The sequence below is a fragment of the Lactuca virosa genome, chromosome 3 (assembly GCF_052849685.1).
Source record: "Lactuca virosa cultivar CGN04683 chromosome 3, Lactuca_virosa_CGN04683_v6, whole genome shotgun sequence".
NCBI classification, from domain to species: Eukaryota; Viridiplantae; Streptophyta; class Magnoliopsida; order Asterales; family Asteraceae; genus Lactuca; species Lactuca virosa.
Window position 1 is genome coordinate 292,662,681 of NC_136428.1, and position 21,363 is coordinate 292,684,043.

Genomic DNA, 21,363 nt, shown 5'->3' on the forward strand with positions numbered 1-21,363 from the left:
TGCCTATAAAATGGCAGCTTAATGGGTGTCCACTTTCACCCATCGCTTCCTTGACTGGTGGAGGGTCATTATCCGAACGGGTAGGACAAGGACTATAATTCTCATTAAAAGTATAATGATAAATACAAAGTAACTAAACCTATTATAAATTCCCAATCTTAGTTACTTTAGGAAAATGTGAAATTGGTGCTAACCCATGAAATTACACTTTGTACCTTACCAAGTTGTTGGTGGAGCGTGTGTGGGTAACCGACACACTAACATGGACAAGTAAGAGTGGCAAAGGGTGACTTAATATTTATCATAGATCGGTAGAGCGCGTGTGGGTAACCCGCACATCGATTAGGTGATAAAGATTAAGGGTACCAACTTAACTTGCATGGTTATTCACACCTTGTTTGTGATCCTCGGCATCCCAATCACAAACTTGAGAGGGAACAATCGAGATTTAAACATGCCATTGAAAAGTTCAATGAATCTCAAAAGGTCTAGGAGTTTCAATCAATTTAAAACCTAATAATTTATTTCGTTTTGCATGGTGGAAATTGGTGAATCGTCATTCGCCTACCTTCAAATTTTTTATAGTTTGGATTACGGCATCCCTCTTTCAAGTTATAAAGTATTGTGTTGGGTCCTATCCTTAATATTACATTTGGGTGTCTTATTAAGGATTCTATATCGAATCTAAACTTGTCTTTCTTCTTTTTAGATGTATTCCAACAATGCTGCTTCTGGCTTAAACCCTACTGGCTCCTTCTCTCTCATAAACCTTTATAGGAGAGTCATCTTTGATGGTTCAAACTTTAATGATTGGATCTGGAACATCAGGATGGTCACACGTTATGAGGACAAGGAATATGTCCTCGACAAGGAGCTGAAGGAAATTGATGAGTCTACTGCTACTCCAGAGGAGATCGCTAACTTTAGGGCACATGAGAGAGATGCTACCAAGGTGGCATGTCTCATGTTGGCCACAATGAAAGCTGAACTCCAGAAGTGCTCTTCAAGAGAGGTATGAAATCATCTCTTCCATGATAACAACCCGAATGAAGGATGGTGAACCCATCACGGGCCACATGCAGAAAATGCAAAGGTTTGTGGACCATTTGCTCAAGTTGAATGTGAACTTCCCCAAGGAGTTGGCTATTGATATCATACTGCACTCCTTACCTACTTGTTATGATCAATTATGAATGACATATTACATGAACAAGGAGGAGGTCACACTTAGCAAACTTCAAGGGCTTTTGAAGACCGTTGAAACTGGTCTTAAGGGCAAATCAGTTGTTACTACTCCTACTCCTACCGTCGCCCCTGTTATGGCAATCGGGCAAAGTAGAGGGAAGAAGAGGAAGACCCCTTCCAAGGGTACCAAGGGAAAGTCTCTTGATGGCTCCTCTTCAAGTGGAACCAAAGGTGGTTCTGTCACTCCTTCTTCCAACCCAAAAGAAGCTCAATGCTTCTATTGTCAGGAAAAGGGCACTGGAAACGAAACTGCCCCAAGTACCTGCAAGATGTTAAGGATGGGAAGGTCAAGCCTACCCATACAGGTATTTACACTATATTGTCTAATAACTCACCACATACTACTTCTTGGGTTATTGATACAGGTTGTGGTATTCATATATGTTCTGATTTGCAGGGCCCAAGAAGAAGTAAGGATGTGGAGCACGGAAAGATAAACTTGATCATAGGGAATAGGAAAGCTTCACCTGTCACCAAGATTGGAGTTTATTCTTTGTTGCTAAGTAGTGGGTTAGTGTTAGATTTGAATAAGTGTTGTTACTCGTCTGAAATGGCGAGAAATATTATTTCTTTTCACGGTTTGTACAAATAAGGGTTTAATTTTTCATTTGATAATGAATGTGGTGGTATTAATGCTTTTTATAATAATGTTCTTTATTTTAAAGCATTACCTTGTGATGGTGTATATGAAACTGTGTCGGTTGTAGATAACTTAGGAAATAATGTGTTGTATATCGATTCTTCCACTAGTTTGGATAAGGAATCCTTGTGGCATTGTCATCTTGGACATGATTACAAGAAGCGCATAGGCCAACTCCAGAAGGCTGGAGTCTTGGAGTCATTTGACTTAAAGTCAGATGATAGTTGCGAGTCTTGTTTCCTTGGAAAAATGACAAAGTCACCCTTCACTGGTACTTGTGCTAGGGGTGAAGGTTTGTTGGACCTCATACACACAGTTGTGTGTGGACCCTTTAGAACCACCACAAGGGATGCTAACCGCTTCTATGCGACTTTTACTGATGATTACAATAGATATGGTTATGTCTACTTAATCAAGCATAAGTCAGAAACCTTTGAAAAGTTCAAAGAGTTTAAACAAGAAGTGGAGAATCAGTTGGGCAGGAACATTAAGATGCTCTGATCCGATCGAGGAGGAGAGTATCTTAGTACAAAGTTCCTTGACTATCTTAAGGAATGTGGAATTGTTTCACAATTGACACCTCCTAGAACACCACAGCTTAATGGTGTGGCTGAGAGGCATAATCGAACTTTTTTAGACATGGTTCGTTCCATGATGAGTCGAGTTTCGTTACCAATCTCATTCTGGGGGTATGCCTTAGAGACTGCCACCCATATCTTTAATCTAGTCCCTACCAAGAAGGTTGCCAAAACACCTCATGAGATGTGGACTGGGAAAGTTCCTAATTTAGACCACATCAAGATTTGGGGTTGCGAGGCTTTCGTGAGACATTAGACTCAGGACAAGTTCGAACCTCGTAGTGAGCGGTGTATTTTCATCGGCTACCCACAAAATTCTTTTGGTTACCTCTTCTACAGACCCAGTGAGAATGTGGTCTTTGTGGCAAGGAGAGGGGTCTTTCGAGAGAGAGAATTTATAAGCCAAGGAAATAGTGGGAGGCAAATTGACCTTGAAGAACTTCAAGAGTCAAGCGGAGAAGGAAACTCAAACCCTAGCAATCAACCTGAGGAGGAAACTTCTGTTGATGAATCCGTACCTCTGACGCGTTCCATAAGAGTTAGGAATCCAGATGAGCATTACTATGGTTTTCATATTACTGCGGAAGGTGATGCATTTATCAGTGATAGTACACTGGTAAATCTGGATGAACCTAACAGCTTTAAAGAAGCCATGGCAGGCCTTGAAGCTGCCAAATGGAAAGAGGCCATGGATAGTGAGATTCAGTCCATGTATTACAATCAAGTTTGGAACTTGGTTGACAATGTATCGGGTCGTAAGACGGTCGGGTGCAAATGGATCTTCAAGAAGAAGACCGACATGGATGGGAATGTACACACTTATAAAGCGCGACTGGTTACGAAGGGCTTTACTCAAACTCCGGGAGTTGACTATGATGAGACCTTCTCACCAGTAGCGAAGATTAAGTCTATTAGGGTTTTGCTAGCCATAGCTGCATTTCATGATTATGAAATATGACAAATGGATGTCAAAACCGCTTTCCTCAATGGAAAGTTGGTTGAGGATGTTTGCATGAGTCAGCCAGAGGGTTTTGTCGACGCAGAGCACCCTAATAGAGTGTGTAAGCTTGAGAAATCCATCTATGGATTGAAACAAGCATCTCGCAGATGGAATCTTTTTTTCGATGAGAAAGTCAAAGAGTTTGGCTTTTCGAGGAGCGAAGATGAGTCATGTGTATATGTTAAGGCTAGTGGGAGTATAGTTAGCTTTTTGGTATTGTATGTGGATGACATACTACTCATAGGAAATGACATCCCAACCCTGCAGCAAGTTAAGTCCTGGCTTGGGAAGTGTTTCGCTATGAAGGACCTTGGAGAAGCTGCCTATATCCTAGGGATAAGGATATTGAGAGACAGGAGTAAGAGACTAATTGGACTTAGTCAAAGTACCTACTTGGATAAGGTGCTGAAAAGGTTCAGCATGCAAGATTCCAAGAAAGGTAACTTACCAATCCAGAGCAACGCCAAACTGAGTAAGACTCAGAGCCCGAGTACAGAGGCTGAGATAGCTGAGATGAGTCGAGTGTCGTATGCTTCCGCTGTAGGCTCGATCATGTATGCTATGACTTGTACTCTCCCTGATGTGGCCTTTGCTTTGAGCATGGTCAGCAGATATCAAGGGAATCCGGGCAAGGCTCACTAGACTGCGGTGAAGAATATTCTCAAGTACCTACGGAGGACTCGGGATTGGGTCCTTACCCTTGGTGGGAGTGATGACTTGAGAGTAGTGGGGTATAGTGATGCTGGTTTCCAGACTGATAGGGATAATTTCCGCTCTCATTCGGGCTGGGTCTTTACCCTAAATGGAGGAGCAATTACTTGGAAAAGTTCCAAACAGGAAACAGTGGCTGATTCAACTTGCGAATCAGAGTATATAGCGGCAAGCGAGGCAGCAAAGGAGGCAATATGGCTAAATAATTTCATTGGAGACCTTGGAGTTATACCAGCTATAAAGGAGCCTATGGAGATTTTCTGTGACAATGAGGGTGCAGTTGCCTTAGCTAAGGAACCAAGGGATCACGGCAGATCCATGCACATCGACAGAAAATACCACTTCATTAGACATCGGATAGAAGAAGGACTCATCTTGGTAAATAGGGTATCATCGGATGAGAACCCAGCAGATGCCCTCACGAAGGGACTGTGTAGGGCTAAGCATTTGCAGCATGCGAGGCGCATCGGGCCGAAGGATGATATTAGTTTTACAGATTAGATAGTTTTTCCGAAACTTGTAAAATGTATTTGACATTTGATTATTAAATAAAAGTTGTTGTTTATTTATAAGTAAGGTGTTGCTATCTTGTGTCAATCGTTTACTATTGTTTCAATTTTGCATGTTTTGACTTCCAGAATAATTACTTTATTCAAACTCTCCACAGTCAGTCATATGTTGGAAGTAGGTATGAATCAAGACTGTCATGAATTGGGTTTGTATATGTCTAAGATGTTAGACATAGCAAAAGTTGCTACAACATTCATGAGTGCTCAGAAGTTCTGAGTATTGGATTCAACCCACGCTCACTTCTATCACTTCATGGAATTTATCTCGAGTGATCGTGAGACGGTAATATCATATAAGTCCTCAAACCTAGATATATGAGTTGTTGATTATGAGTTGGTCGTGCATTGATTGTACGAAAACGCATCGGTAACTCGATGTTATAAAACGTGCTTTTGTGTATGATTCAACAAGTAGTTAGTACAAGCATATGAGTCGAAGTTTATCTGTTCCTTTTACTCCTTAGAGGATTAAAAGCGATATCTGGGCCCCTCGATGATTTTGTTTTGACCTATGTACCGGGCCCGGTCAGAACCAAATTGATATGTTCAGTTTAGTTCTATGTCAAACAAAGGTATGTCATTCTACTAATTTTTATATTACTAGTACCCCATGCCATGCTAGTTAGGATGAGAACCTTGGAAAATTCTTATTTGCATGTATATTAGAGAAAACATAGATCCAAGGTTTCTAGGGTTGCATGTACACCATAGGAGTGTTAGAATGCTCAAAACCCATCAGTTGCTAGCTCCAAAATCGGCTCTAATGAACTCCAAGAACTCTAGTCACGATTTTGGGTGCTAAGGGAGTCCTTTTATAGTGTGGCAAAGTCTAGGGTTACATCCATGCAAACCCTAATGCTAATGACCTTTCATATTACTTAGGCGCCATGGGTTAAATCTCCATGGACTATCCATAGACTACCATATTGGTTTAGCCCATCCTAAATAACAATTGGCCCACATTATAATAATAATTGATTTACCAAATCAATCCCCATATATTTAATTAGTCTCTTTTGATCACAAAATTAATTCCAAATTAATTCTTGATCAATACAAATTAAATAATATGATTTCATATTAATATATTAGAACTTCTAATAAATTAATAAATCATAAGTAATCTCTTACTCAAGTATCCATCCTATCAAATTGTCCTGGTGATATGCAACCCGAAATGGACCATGCTACTCCCGGCTCAAGTACATACCAATTATAGTTAGGGGATTAGACACCTAATCCAACACCGTCTCCCCACATCCGTAACACGCCTGACTCACCCCAACATTAGTGGCTTGGGTGACCTGTTGAGCTGGCGCTTTACAGAAACGAGCGGTATACCTCTTCCTGTTACAGTTGTTGCAGTGCATCTCCCGTCAAGCTCCATTGTGATGGAAGTTGCACTTGTTGCATTTAGGCAGGTTCCCAACATATTGTTTAGTCGGTGCTGGGGCAGTAGGGACAGTGGCGGAGTGGACTGCCACAGTTTCTTGTTTTTTGACAGGATCTTGAGTCGGTTGGGCCTTTTTCTTGTTCCAGAACTTCCGCTTGTTATCTCCCCTTTTTAGTCGATATGGTGTGGGTCTCATAATGCCCTGGCGGACTCTGTGGTCGACAAGACTTTGTGAAAAATGTTTGGCACCGTCGTAGATGGTTGGGTTAGCATATACAACCATTCTTTGAATCTAGGGGGATAGTCCCAAGATGTAGCGTTCCACCTTCTTGTCTTCCGGGGTGACCATCTCGGGGCACAAAACTGCCAAGTCGTTAAACCTGGTAGTATAGTTGGTCACATCAGAGCCCGTCATTGTATGGTTCCAAATCTCTTGCGCTAATTTCTGAATTTCGCCTCTCGGGCAGTACTCCTCCAGCATCATGACATTTAGATCTTCCCAACTCATAGAGTTGGCCACGACGAGAGTTAGGGTTTTAACATGGCCATTCCACCAGGATAAGACCGAGTCAGTGAAAGTACAAGATGCGTACTTGACTTTACATTCATCTGGGCATGAACAAACTTCAAACACAGATTCGGTTTTCTCAAACCATCTCGTTAAGGTGATGACACCGTTGTCTCCATGAAAAGTCTTGGGCTTGCAGTTCTTAAAATCCTTGTAGGAGCATACTCGTTGGTGTCCTTGACTTTCGCCATGATTGGAACTGTTGACACCGTTCCGGTTTCCGTTTCCGTTTCCATTTCCGTTTCGTTTGTGCCATTAGTGCTAATTTGTGCCATGGCAGTTGCCACCGTGGCTTCCACAGCGGCATGGAACATAGCAGGGTCCACCTGTGGAGTTGTTGTTGGTGGAACTGTTGGTGTTCCGCCGGCACGTCGGTTACTTCTGTGTGGTGGCATTCTTCTGCCATAGGGATTAGAGATAAAATGCAAACCATTTCATTGATAATGTTTCATAGTAGTACATAGTTTTGGAAAATTGATCTTCACGGAGGTCTGTAATACACCTGAATCCCAAAATAAGATCGGCAACATAACGAACCTTAGAATAGTGTAATCACTTATTCGCAGGGTCGGACGTACATACATGAAGGAGTAGCACCAACGCTTACTCACAAGACCTAGTCTATATCAAAAGTTGAGTAACATAAACACTACTCATGGCGAGTGACATCCTTCGGTCCTTGAAGTGTGGCTATGAATGCTCACATCTCCCTTGTTTCCTCCCTGGCCTCCTCAGCTCGGCGCTCTGCCTCGATCATCCTCTGCTTCATGTCGGCATGCCTGTCCATGGGCTCCCTAACCTCGGCTCGGGCAGTCGTGACATCCTATTGAAGACAATTGATAATCTTGCGTGTCTGATCATGATCTTCATCTAGACGACGAAACCGGGTGGCGGTGACCTCAGCAGTGGCACCAACATCTAGGATTTAGCTGCTAGACGCCCTAGCATGCTCGTCAAGGTGCGAGATACAGAGAATCATGACAGGGAGAGCTCTGTCGGCTGAACCACCGTTACGGAGGTCGTAGAACTCTCGGCACATATCATATGGGGGACGTTGGCCATGCTCGCGGCTCCATCAGTGTAGGTCCTCTGCCCAGCGGGGTGTCGATTCCTATAGTAGTACACCTGTCAGAAAAAACTTGGGTCTACGAAAGGGAGGTATCCTTTTACGAGGATTGTGCATCCATAATGGACCACCTGGATGGCGGTATACTTGAAAGCTCGGCTCAGGTATAGGATCGTGCATGTTGCGGACGACAAACCGTAGGTCGGTGACCTCAGAATCAGCATCAGAGTCCCCCTCCATCAGTTCCTCGTCAATGTCCTCATCATCATCTTGACCCTCCTCCGGGTCCTCCTCAGCAGCTGGTGCGTCCGCCTCGACCTGCTCCTCGGGCTCCTCCTCGATCCATCCACCATTCCCATTCCTAGTAGGTGAAATCCAGCCATGTCAATTGTGCAAGAATAAAGGTATAAGAGGCATATAAGGATTCTAGGTGTATGGTTCTATACTATCATAAAATACTCCTATAGTATTTTAAATTTTATGTTTGGTTCTAGAGTTTCTTTGTATGAGGTGTTGGTAAGTTTTAGACTTGTTGTTCACTATGACTATTCCCAAGCACATGTTAGTCATATCTCGGACAAATATAGTTGATCAGACTGTATCTATCCTAAATCTGATTACATAACTACCCAGGCCTATTCGTGGTGTTCAACTTATCTTATTACTTTTGTATCGTTCTTGCTATGACACCGTTCTAGTATGTAGGTATGTACTTATACTTTATAAAAAAATATCATTATATTTTAAAAGTATACTTGTACAAAATGTTTTAGTCAGAGAGTTTTAGTCCCATTGTATTTATAGTTGTATATCTTACATGGTTTGATATACTTAGTTCACTATAAACCTGGCTCTGATACCAATCTGTCACACCCCCAAACCAGGATAGCGGAAACGTCTGGGGGTGGATGACTTCATGAACAGTATCACAACATAATGTACAATAGTGATCAAAGCAAACACAACCATCATAAATATAATTGAGAATGTTACATTGTTTCCAATTATTGTATGTTTCAAAACCAATGACATCATGATGACAAAAATGAATAGTACGACGCCATAACGTCTCATTCTCAAAAGCCTTGTGACTACCTGTTTAACGGTTTCCTAAGAATACAAGTAGTTTTGAAATGTGTCAACAATTAAGTTGGTGAGTTCATAAGAGTTTTGTATGGATGAAAATCTGTAATTCTTTCCTTGTAAAAAAATGATAGTATTTGTTCCCAGAAAATCCAATATTTTCTTAAAATGAGTTGTAGTCTTAAAACCCTAAGACCAAAAATGTGTAAGTATTTCTATACTTAAAATAGTATTACGTAGTTTTATTCTTATATAAAACCATTTGAACGCATGTTACCCCGTAAACTAAATGTATCGTTGATTTCCCATGTGAGTTATTACAACCATGCTAAAACCGAAGTTGGCCAGTCGCGACGTTATTCAGGCGTCGAAATGTTAGACATTTGTCACCCCAGACCTGCCGGTCTAGCTGTAGCTAGCAGATTGGGTGCGGGATTGTTAGTCACATATAGATTTGTACACAAGTATCACGCTCTCTTACCGAGATTCTAGTCATAATTCAGGACTTTAGTGTGTACTCTGGTAGGTACGGTGAAGACTTTGTCTCACATAATTGTTTCAACAAGTTTACGTTTTGTGTAATGAAAACCCTTTTAAGTGTAAATATCACTTTTCCCTAGTATTAATATAGTGTATAATAATTATATACTTTTATATATTTATTCGTCTTGTCCCAAAATGTTATAATAGTATTAATGACCCATAAACTATACCTATTATAGTTTATTATAAATGTTTCGTTGTACCTATATATTCACTTATATATAAGTTAACATGTTTAGATGTTCATATATAACATATATTACATCAAACACAAATATATAAACTATTAGTATGATAAAATCAGTTTTCTAGTTTTTTGCCTTTTTACGTCACCAAACGGTAAATATTTAATTATAAACTTTGTAAAAAATTATTTTTACCTTTTTGTGAAGTTTAAGTCAAACTAACCTTATATGTTTAAAACAACATATTTTAGGTCAAATCTCACAGAAATGGTACCATAACCTGGTTATGACCATTTTTGCTAGAAAACCCTAATTTTTATGTAAAATGATAGGTTTTTAGGTTTCTAATTGTAAAACCAAATCCTTAGTATTTATAACTAGTTTCATAACATATGTCCAAAATAACATATTTTGATTTATATCCCACAAAAATGATGTGATAACTTGGTTAAAACCATTTTTGCTAGAAAAGTCATATTATGTTCATAAAAACCCTAGTTTTTATAGTTTTGTTTTTATGACTTTTTCTTAAGAACATATATCATGTTTATACTTATTTTTCATAGATTTGCATTTTAAACAACATACCACACATAAATGTTCATAATACTAGGTAATAACATTATTTCATGTAGATAACATTTTACACAACTTGAAAGTAAGCATGTATAACAAGTTGTACAATTATAAAAGTTTACTTGTACCCCACCCCCCCCCCCCCCTAAAAGTTGGATAAAGATGAAAATGAGGGGTATGAAATCACCTTGAGTGTGTTTCTTGGTGGATAAAGAGGTGAAGATGAAAGATTTCAAGCTAAGAACACTTGAAGATTGAAATATCCTATAGATATTAACACATATTAATGTGTGTAATTGTAACAAAATTAGTATATATATGTTTACAAGGAAAAACTTACCAAAAGATCAAGAACCAACTTATGGAGGTTAATCTTGAGAGAATGACTTGTTCTTGAATAGGAGATGAAGAAAATGAAGAAGATGGAATGAAGGGGGGGGGGGGGTCTCGGCCGAAATAAGAAGGAGATGGAGAGGGAGAAGGGGGTGTATGGGGGAAAGGGCATGGTTTCTTGAATAAAAAAAATTCAAGTATGCCTCTTTAATTAAAATAACAATTCTTTATAAAAGGTGTAATCACCATATAAGACAAATGTGGTTTTTGTAGTGTATTATTTGTATAAAAAATGGGTAATTTTTATAAGAGTTGGTGATTTTTATAAAAAGTATGGTAAAAATGATGAATAATTACTTAATTTGAATAATCTAAATTCGAATTATTATAAAAATCTTTATCATCAAATATAATAACACATTACACGAAAGTTAGGATGATTCCAAATTCTTTTCGTTAAAATTTGAGTGTTTAAGTCGGGCATAGAATCTGTCGCATTTGGTGATGAATTCACCAAAAAATATGAATATGTAATCTTTGTTATGAATTTTTCATGTAGTATACGGTTTATGAACTCAGCTACATTGTGTTATGAATATTATTTATACCTAAATAATATATAATTGAATTATCGAATTTTTACGTTACTAACCCTAGTTAGGATTTATATTCAATAATTGGTAAAAAGAAAGGTAATTTGAATTATAACTTTCCAATAGTACATTAGTAACATTAGGGAATATCACATTTCTCCCAAATTTCTAATACGAGTTGAGTTGACCTGGTTGACTTTTGTTGACCTTGTTTGACCAAAATTGACGGTTGTCACATGTGGATCACTCACTGGTATAAGGGTTTTAATTCCATATCCAAATCTAGGAAGAGATCAAATGGGTAAAACTTTATAAACATTGACACGAGTATATCTTCTATTCATGAACTGGTAAACCACAAATTTTTTTTTTTGACTAAACGTATATACAAAAATGTAAAAATAAAAATAAAATCGACATATACAAATTCACTACCTAGTGGACATATCTTCCAAATCGAAACAATGGATGAGAGGAAGTGGTGTTGTTGTGTCCATCCTTTTGTTCTCCAGCTACCTATAACTTAAAACATCAAAATCAACAATATATATCATAAGAACAAAAATCGAAGCAGATTAAGAAAATGTAACCATTATCGATTTAAACTTAAATCGAAAAGTTTTATAGATTGGAACTTCATAGTTGAAACAGAATAAAAGAAACATAATCTAAAAAATAGCCAAAATTGATCTAAACTACGATCAAATTAAAGTAGAATCCAAAGAAAATATATCTCTATATCATACCTCCTTCTTCCATGATGATCGAACACAATATTAATCCATACAAATCGAAGCCCATAGGTATTCTATTTCTTCTTGCCCCCATTTTCTTCTCCATTATTGTACTTAGGTTAGATAGATTATGTAAAGAAAGGAGGGAGAAAACGTAAGAGTACTGGTAATGAGGGGTGTGGCGGGGTATTTTTTCATTTAATTTTTGGTGAGATTTAATTGCCATTAATAGAATTCCTAATTTAATTCATTTTATTTTTGATGAGATTTAATTATCATTAATAGAATTCCTAATTTAAAACGTAATATACGTTTTATAAAATTGGTGGACAAAAATAAAGGGGTTGATAAAGATAATGTCAGCAAATAATCTAATTGTGGAAAATATATGATTGAAATTGAAATGCAATCAACGACCCTCGTTTCTTTAGTTAGAATTAAGGGTTCTCTTTTAATAATATTTAAAGATTCTTAAAAGCTTATTTAAATTTTAAAGGGTTAAAAAAATTATGTTCAAGTTATGCTCATTTTTTGTCTTTGTTATTATTTGAGATAAAATTTATTATTTTTAATTAAATATAATTTAGTGTTTTAAGATATTTAGTTAATTATAAGTTATTATTATTAAAACATTTATTAATGAAAGCGAAAAAACCTCTTTACCTCTATTCCACGTTGAACGACATTATGTAGCATAAAATTTTAAAATTATCAAACCCTTTTTTCTAGTCATCTATTTACTATTTTTATATAAAAACTAGGCGAATGTTCGGGCGTTGCGTAGAAACATCTATATAGTTGAAGTCTTTATAATTTTTTTTAATATAGCAATAACGTTGTTGTTAAATTTGATATAATAATTCGTATAATAAATTGATATAATGTATTGATTATTTTGAATTATATGATAATATATACATCTATTATAACTGTATAATCGCAATCGTTTGAATGACTTCTACCCGCGAGTTACACATGAATAAAATTAAATATAATATATGGTTTAATGTTATTTATAGTTGTTGTTATTGTTAATTAATTTTTTAAAATTTATTTGCTTAATGTTTTAATTTTTATCATTATAATTATTTAAAACATCAAACATTGTTTTTTGATTTTAAAGGTAACAATGTAATCATTTATATAGAGTTATTTTTAACTATTGTTATCGAAAGTTATTTTAAGCTACTTATTTGAAAACTTTTAACGATTATAAAAATATCTTTAGGAAATATTTTAGTTAGATTGAGATTACAATTTAGTTTTTGCATTTATCACTACAATTTATCACTCTTAACTATTTACAAAATATTCTTTGGTTTTTTAAGTAGAACTGAAATTTATATTTAAGTTGACATTGTGATGTTATATTTAAATAACATTTTAAGTATTTTGTCCAAAATGTTCAAAAGTTGTAGCTTTACTCTCATAATGGTTTACATACAACAACATATTAAATCTAATAAATTAAGTATAATATGTTAAAAGTTAAATACATAACTTTATAAATAGAAGTAAAGATATTATTTTAAAATGGAAATTTAGTATATTTATGATTACACTTTAGGTTTGATATTTATTTAACCTTATTAACCAACTTATAATCATTATTAGAAAAACACTACAATTAATCATTTTTAACTATTTACGAAATATTCTTTGGTTAAGTTAAACTAAAATATATATTTAAGTTGACCCTGTAATATTATATTCAAATTAATAATTTAAATATTTTATACAAATTGTTCGAAAATTGTATCTTTAAAATGATAATGGTTTACATCCAACAATATATTAAAACTAATAAATTAAGTATAACTAGAAAGGTTACCCCCGCTACGCGGGGGCCATAAGCTTTCAATGTTGTTTCCGAATTGATAAATATGACAGACATAGAAAGTGCAAGGATGAAAAGTCCGGGCTTTGCCCCGGACAAAAAATGTAAAAGTTTTGACTGCAAGGACCAGAAGTGTGAAAATGGCTAAAGAATTAAAGGGGTAGGAATTAGCAACTTTTAGAAAAGGGATCAAAATTGTCAAACCGTTAAAGTTTTGTGGCCAAACTTTAAATATTAAAAGGTTCCAAAAAAGTGTAAAAATATTGATTGCAAGGACCAAAAGTGTGAAAATGGGTAAAGAATAATGACCAAAGTTGCCAAAAAAACATCCAAATTTAGTATTCCTAACTTCCAACAATAATACAGGGACCAATTCTGCCAAAAAATGGGAAGTTGAATGGAACACAAACAAAAGGACATGAATAAATTAATTAAAGAAGTACAGGGACCGGATATGTAAATCAAGGGACCAAACCTGGACAAAGTATCCCAACTTTACTATTCATTTCTTCCACAACTTTAATATATATATATATATATATATATATATATATATATATATATATATATATATATATATATATATATGTTAAAAGTTAAAAAAAAATCACTTAATAAGTAGAAGTAAGATATTATTTTAATATTAAAATTTAGTTTATATATGATTACACTTTAGGTTTGATATTTATTTAACCTTATTAACCAACTTATAATTATTATTAGAAAGAAATTGAAAAGTCATGGGAGTTTCAAATGAATGTGGTGAAAGGAAAAATAGATGGAAGTTTCAAATGAATGTGGTGAAAGGAAAAATGTTTCATTTATAATATAGTATGATATGATATGATGATATGATGATATGATATGATGATATGATATGATGATATTATATTTAATGTGTGGAAAAATTATAAGGTCTATCATATATAATAATAAGGATATAAGTTATAACCCATGTAATACACAGTTGATAAAATAAATAACATACAGACTACAAAATCGAAATCATTAATCATAAATTTACAAACAATTATTATTTAATTATAAATCCTTATGTTTTTAATTTTTTTTATTACAATTAAATCAATACTTGTTAATACTGATTAATTTAGATAATTTTTTATAAATTTATTTGAACTAAAATATTTTCACATGCCCGTATATATTTATAAAATAAAAAACTTCATCATATTTCGCTAGTATTTAGTTATTTACTTTATGTATAAGTTAGTTTTCTACTTTTTCAAATTTTGTTAAAAACAATATATATATTTAGCAAATTTCTAAATAACGTTAAACGCGATTTGTCGGCAATATCAAGCCTCAAGCTTTACGAATCTTGACGAGCCACGTCGTTTGTAAGGCGTGACATAAGCCGACAATTATATATATATATATATATATATATATATATATATATATATATATATATATATATATATATATATATATATATGATTCTACTATAGACACACCAATCTACACCATCATCATAGATCTTTAGGTTTATTTTTTAGGTCATTATTACCATATCATTAGCATATAATTATTATTTTGACTAATTTTTTTTATCATTACTTCTTTATATCATAATCAATAAAACCTTATTATATAATAATTATATTTTATTAATAACTTTTTTAATATTAATAACTTTAAATTTATTTTTTATTAAAATAAAAAAAACAATAGTATTGTTTTTATAATATATAAAAAAATATCATAAAAAATTAACATTCCAAATAAATCCATTAACAAAATAGCTGTGATTTTTATTTTTATTAATTTTATTATTTAATAATTATATTTTGATTATCAATTAATTAATTATATTTACTTTTTGCTATTTAAATATTTTATTTCAAATTTATTTTTTCAAAAATAAGTTAAAAAGAACAAAAATATAAAATTATTATATTTTAAAAACTATATATACGTCATTAAATCATTAAATGCATCATACAGTAAATTATAATGTGCATCACAATGTATTTCTTTTTAATTATGGAAAAATATTCAAAAAATTTATCGGTTTATTTTATGATTTTGTAATTTATATATAATTAAAAACCGACTAAAAAATAATTAAAAATAAAAATATTAAAAAATTGATTAAATATTTCGTCGATGATAATGCCGAAATAGGAGGCATCGGGTAAATCAAATAATTATACATATAAAAATTAAATATCAGATATTATACGTTGTCGTCGCTTTGCCAGACCACCGAAACCACCAAGCCGTCGTCGTCGAACCACCGACTCGTCGGACCACCAGACGTTATCCCGATACCGCCGTCGAACCATAATCGACGATCAAACAAAATGATATGGTATTTCTCAAAAATTTCAAAAAGGATATTCCGTAAAAAGACCAAAAAAAATTAAACAAAATTTACTCTTCTTGAAATAATATCATTATTTTACCCAATGATATCATGTTTTGCAAAATCTAATACATTTTGTAATATATTGTGAGATGTGAGTTTTATTAAAATTTTATTTATTATATTTAACATTTTTTAATAATAACTGTAATCTAAACAATATGTAAGTCGTGACTGCCTTATTGCGAAATTTATAATATTTAGCTTTTAATATGTTGTATATAACATACCATATTAGTCTACATATATACTTTTTCTACATATATATACTTTTTCTGATTACTCTTAATTTTAAACCTAACTTTATTAAAAAAAGAAGATGAGAATGTACAACTTAACCTGAAGATAAAAATTGCATTTTGATTGCGCTCCTAAAAATGGAAAATATAGAAAAGATAAAAAGATATTGTTAACGAAAAAATACTTTAAAATAACTTTTAATTATTATTAAAGAAGAATGGGTTGGATAGAGCCTCACTCATCCTCTCCCCATTTAGACCTGGCAAAACATTACACGACACGAAAACCCGACACGAATCCGATACGAAATTAGCGGGTTAGGGTCAGAGATTTTGACACGTTTATATAAATGGGTTGACACGACACGACACGATAATTAAACGGGTAGGGTTAGGGTCAAGATTTTCAACTCGAAGATGACTCGAATATGACCCGTTTAATTATATATTATTTATTATAAATTTCATATTTTTATAAATATATTATATGTTATAGACTTGTAGTGGGCCAAATTCAAGAATTAGAAATAATATTTAAATTTTCAAAGTTACTTAATTTTACTCATCCTCACCACTTATCCCATTCGCTCCCCAACTTTAACTCTTTTCATTTTGCCTTCTAAATTTAATAATTTTTTTGTCATTCCATCTCCTAACTTCAATGTTTCACTTTTTCATTTTTGCATCCATAACTCCTACTTTCCAACCTTTAAAATGTTTCAAGCAGACATCACACAACATATTTACAAGGTCTAAACCTTAACCCGAAATTCGACACGAAACCGAAACGAAAATAAACGGGTTGACACGACACGACACGATAATTAAACGGGTCGGTGTAAGTCCCAATTCTGCTTATGTATCAATCAGATCCAATTGATGGTGCGGAATCCCAATCAATTGGATCAAAATAGAGAAGAATGAGAAGAAGAGTAAGATGAATCTATGATGTATTCAATGAATAGAATGATGCTCCATACACATAGTACACACACTAGTTCTTCTCTCTCTAAAACACCTTGAGTTTCACACACTTAAGCTCCTTTAGCCGTACACTCCTCACCCACCTAACATCTATATATATGAAACATGGGCCGTGAATTGGTTCAAGGCCGTTAACCCGTTCACGGCCGTAAACACAACCGCAAACACCTATTACATGACTGAAAAATACATTTTGCTAGAAAAGTAAAGTATAAACCAATATTTTTGACCCAACAATCTCCCCATTGGTTTATAGCTTTCTTTTCTAATTGACCCAACAAACTTCTCCTAAAAATGTAGCTGACTTTTCTTGTCAATCTTCATTGGGAGCTTGGCTTCAGCGTTTATCTTCGATTTCTTCACAGCTTCAGGATGAACTTGATGAATCTTCAATAAATGACTTCATCTTGAGCAGTTGGGCTTTTCTTCAAAATTTGACTTTGAACGAACGTTGGGTGAGGAGGCTTGATGTACTGATTCTTGAAAGATAGTGCTTTCAGCTTGAGAATCTTCAGAGAGAAAATCAGAGAGAACGAATCTTCTGGATCACTTCAGCAGGTATATAGATAGCAGCAAATTGATTGAGGAGGCTTCAATGCAATATGTCACATAGTCTTCAAGTCAGCTTCACCTTGCTTCTGGGGTTGAAAGATTAAAAGTTGAAAGAATAGTCTTCATTTCTTATTCCTTTGAATGAGAATTCTTCGATGATCACAGATGAAGCCTTGGCTCAGAAAATCTCGAAACAGTCTCCATGAGTTTCATCTACATCTGAATTCACTTTTCAAGACAAAACAAAATTAAAAGAAAACTGAGCACACAATATTTTTGGATTTTTCATATTTTCTGAACAAAAATAAAACAGAAATAACACTATTTTTGGATTTTTAATTTTCTGATTTTTGTTTGATTTTTGAATTTTCTAATTTTTGTTTGATTTTTGAATTTTTTTTAATTCTCCCCCTAAATTTGTGCATAGAGAAAAACTATGAACAAATTTAACAAAAAAAAAATATTTGGGATCAAAGTTGTGAGACAATCTTAACTTTGTTTATCAGTACCTTCACATTCATGAATAAATCTGGTCAATTGCCGGTATTGTGGTCCACTTAAACACGAAGAATATTGACAAACTTTTCCAAATATACCATTCAGCTGACGACGACCCCGGGTATTGTTGTCCACTTAAACACGAAAGATTGTGACAAAATTTTGATATACTATAAATGACAAAGCATTGTGACCTTACGTTTCTAGATAAAATTCAAAAATAAAAAAAAATCAGAAAATTCAAAAATCAAACAAAAATCAGAAAATTAAAAATCCAAAAATAGTGTTATTTCTGTTTTATTTCTTGTTCAGAAAATATGAAAAATCCAAAAATATTGTGTGCTAAGTTTTCTTTTAGTTTTGTTTTGTCTTGAAAAGTGAATTCAGATGTAGATGAGACTCATGGAGACTGTATCGAGATTTTCTGAGCCAAGGCTTCATCTGTGATCATCGAAGAATTCTCATTCGAAGGAACAAGAAATGAAGACTATTCTTTCAACTTTCAATCTTTCAACCCCAGAAGCAAGGTGAAGATGACTTGAATATTATGTGACAGATTGCATTGAAGCCTCCTCAATCAATTTGCTGCTATCTATGTACCTGCTGAAGTGATCCAGAAGATTTGTTCTCTCTGATTTTCTCTCTGAAGATTCTCAAGCTGAAAGCGCTATCTTTCAAGAATCGGTACATCAAGCCTCCTCACCCAACATTCGTTCAAAGTCAAATTTTGAAGAAAAGCCCAACTGCTCAAGATGAAGTCAGTTATTGAAGATTCATCAAGTTCATCTTGAAGCTGTGAAGAAATCGAAGATAAACGCTGAAGCCAAGCTCCCAATGAAGATTGACAAGAAAAGCCAGCTATATTTTTAGGAGAAGTTTGTTGGGTCAATTAGAAAAGAAAGCTATAAACCAAGAGGGAGATTGTTGGGTCAAAAATATTGGTTTATACTTTACTTTTCTAGCAAAATGTATTTTTCAGTCATGTAATAGGTGTTTGCGGTTGTGTTTACGGCCGTGAACGGGTTCACGGCCGTGAACCCATTCACGACCCATGTGTCATATATATAGATGTTAGGTGGGTGAGGAGTGTATGGCCAGAAGAGCTTAAGTGTGTGTATTCCAAGGTGTTTTAGAGAGAGAAGAACTAGTATGTGTGTACTATGTGTATGGAGCATCATTCTATTCATTGAATACATCATAGATTCACTTATTCTTCTTCTACTTCTTCTTCATTAGATCTGGAAACATCCGATTGATTGGGATTCCGCACCACCATGAAGTAGCCCATGCTTTGCATGAGTCAATTTTAATTAGATTGTATTATCGGGGCTGCATATATTTTGGAATATAGGTTGTATTTGAAAATACATATCAATGTTCCATGGCCAATAATACGAAACACAAATTTATCCAAACATTGAGATTACACAAAAAAATACAAAAAACATTAATAAACAGCACGCACTAAAAACGTCTCACGCCTCCTTATATTATTACAACAATTCAAAAAATAATAATAAATATAATATAGATGACTTTATTATAATGGCTAGAGGTGCTTATAATAAAAGAAATCCACGATGCTTTATTTCACTTAAACTCTATGCTAAAAGTTATAATTGTCAAAGACCTAATTGAACAGATAAAGATGTATCATGCTTTATACATACGAAACTGTAGTTTAACGAAGGGTAAAATTGTAGTTGCGAGAAGGAAACATAAAATTGTCAAGAAGATGTCCATTCCATTCCATCAGGTAAAACATACTTTAACTATAAGGGTAAAATTGTCAATAAGATGTGTCTTGTTAATTAGATAAAAGGATCCCATTTCAGTCACCATTTTCAATCTGCTACTTTATCAATATTGTAATTGCGAGAAGGCCACAGAAAAAAAAGCTATAAATGGAATTAAGGGCATCAAATTGATACGTTAACCTCGAAACATACGAAAACCATCATCAAATGTTATTAACAGTCGATCACTAAACAGATTCAATGCTAGACGTTGAACTGGATCTGAAAATCAATATTTTTCTTAGACGAAATTGATTTGACCATCGATTGAAGTTGAAAATTCTACGATTTGAGTTCTTGACAAGGTTAAATGATAAAATAAAAAGGAATTTCAAAAGTAATTCATGGAGAAACTTGCTGGGAAATTAAATTTTTGAAAGTATCAGTTGCACCCTGCTGTTATCTAATATGCCTTATGCTTTGATAAATTTAATAGATTTCGAGACAATGTTAAAAAAAATTTGAATGAGTCAGAAAAAATGTATAATTTAGTTGCTTATTTATAAATAAAAGTATATAAGTAAAGCACATTTTGATTTAAATCCAATTCATATCCATTCTTTGCTGGCAGAGCTTTGGTGAATCCTGTAGTTTCCTGAAGTCCATGTGGCGATGAGAGATAGAACGGAGAGAAGAAACTGGAAGAATCGTTGCCCATTTGTACTTCAAGTCGGAAGCCACCTTCAGTTTTGGTCCTTCAAAACGATGAACTGCAGGAAGCAAAACAACCCATTAACCATTACCCATCTTCCTTCCTAAAAAGAAAAATCGAAGAAATGCAAGAGGGAGAAGCAAGAGAGATATCTGAAACAAAAACGGGGGAAGAATAATACCTGAGATTAAAAGAAGAAAGCGAAAGCATGAAATTGAAGAAACAGACACATATAAACAGTCAGAGAAAAAGAAGGTCGCTAACAAAAACGGTGAAGAAAAATAACATTGATCCAAATGTGATTGGGTTACAAAGCGGTGAAGTGAAGATAGAAACAACACGTGTCCACCTCCAATCTAGATAACGGCGTAAAAGGACCCCTTGTAAAAAAGCCAAAAAACAATCATCATTTAACAAACATAAACAAAGGATCAATTATGCCAAAACCAAAAGGACTTTACAGTTCTTTAAGGTGAGACTTTGTTAATATATATATATATATATATATATATATATATATATATATATATATATATAATAACATTGATCCAAATGTGATTGGGTTACAAAGCGGTGAAGTGAAGATAGAAACAACACGTGTC

At 34.2% G+C, this 21,363-nt stretch overlaps 1 long non-coding RNA gene across 1 annotated transcript; it reads right to left on the bottom strand.

The window, feature by feature from the left end:
- Positions 1-20,589: 20,589 nt before the first annotated feature.
- LOC145163003 (uncharacterized) lies at positions 20,590-21,163 on the bottom strand. Its single transcript, XR_013739500.1, has 2 exons — positions 20,943-21,163; positions 20,590-20,819 (listed from the first exon to the last, which is right to left on the bottom strand). It is a non-coding gene; the product is annotated as an uncharacterized LOC145163003 (long non-coding RNA).
- Positions 21,164-21,363: the final 200 nt, after the last annotated feature.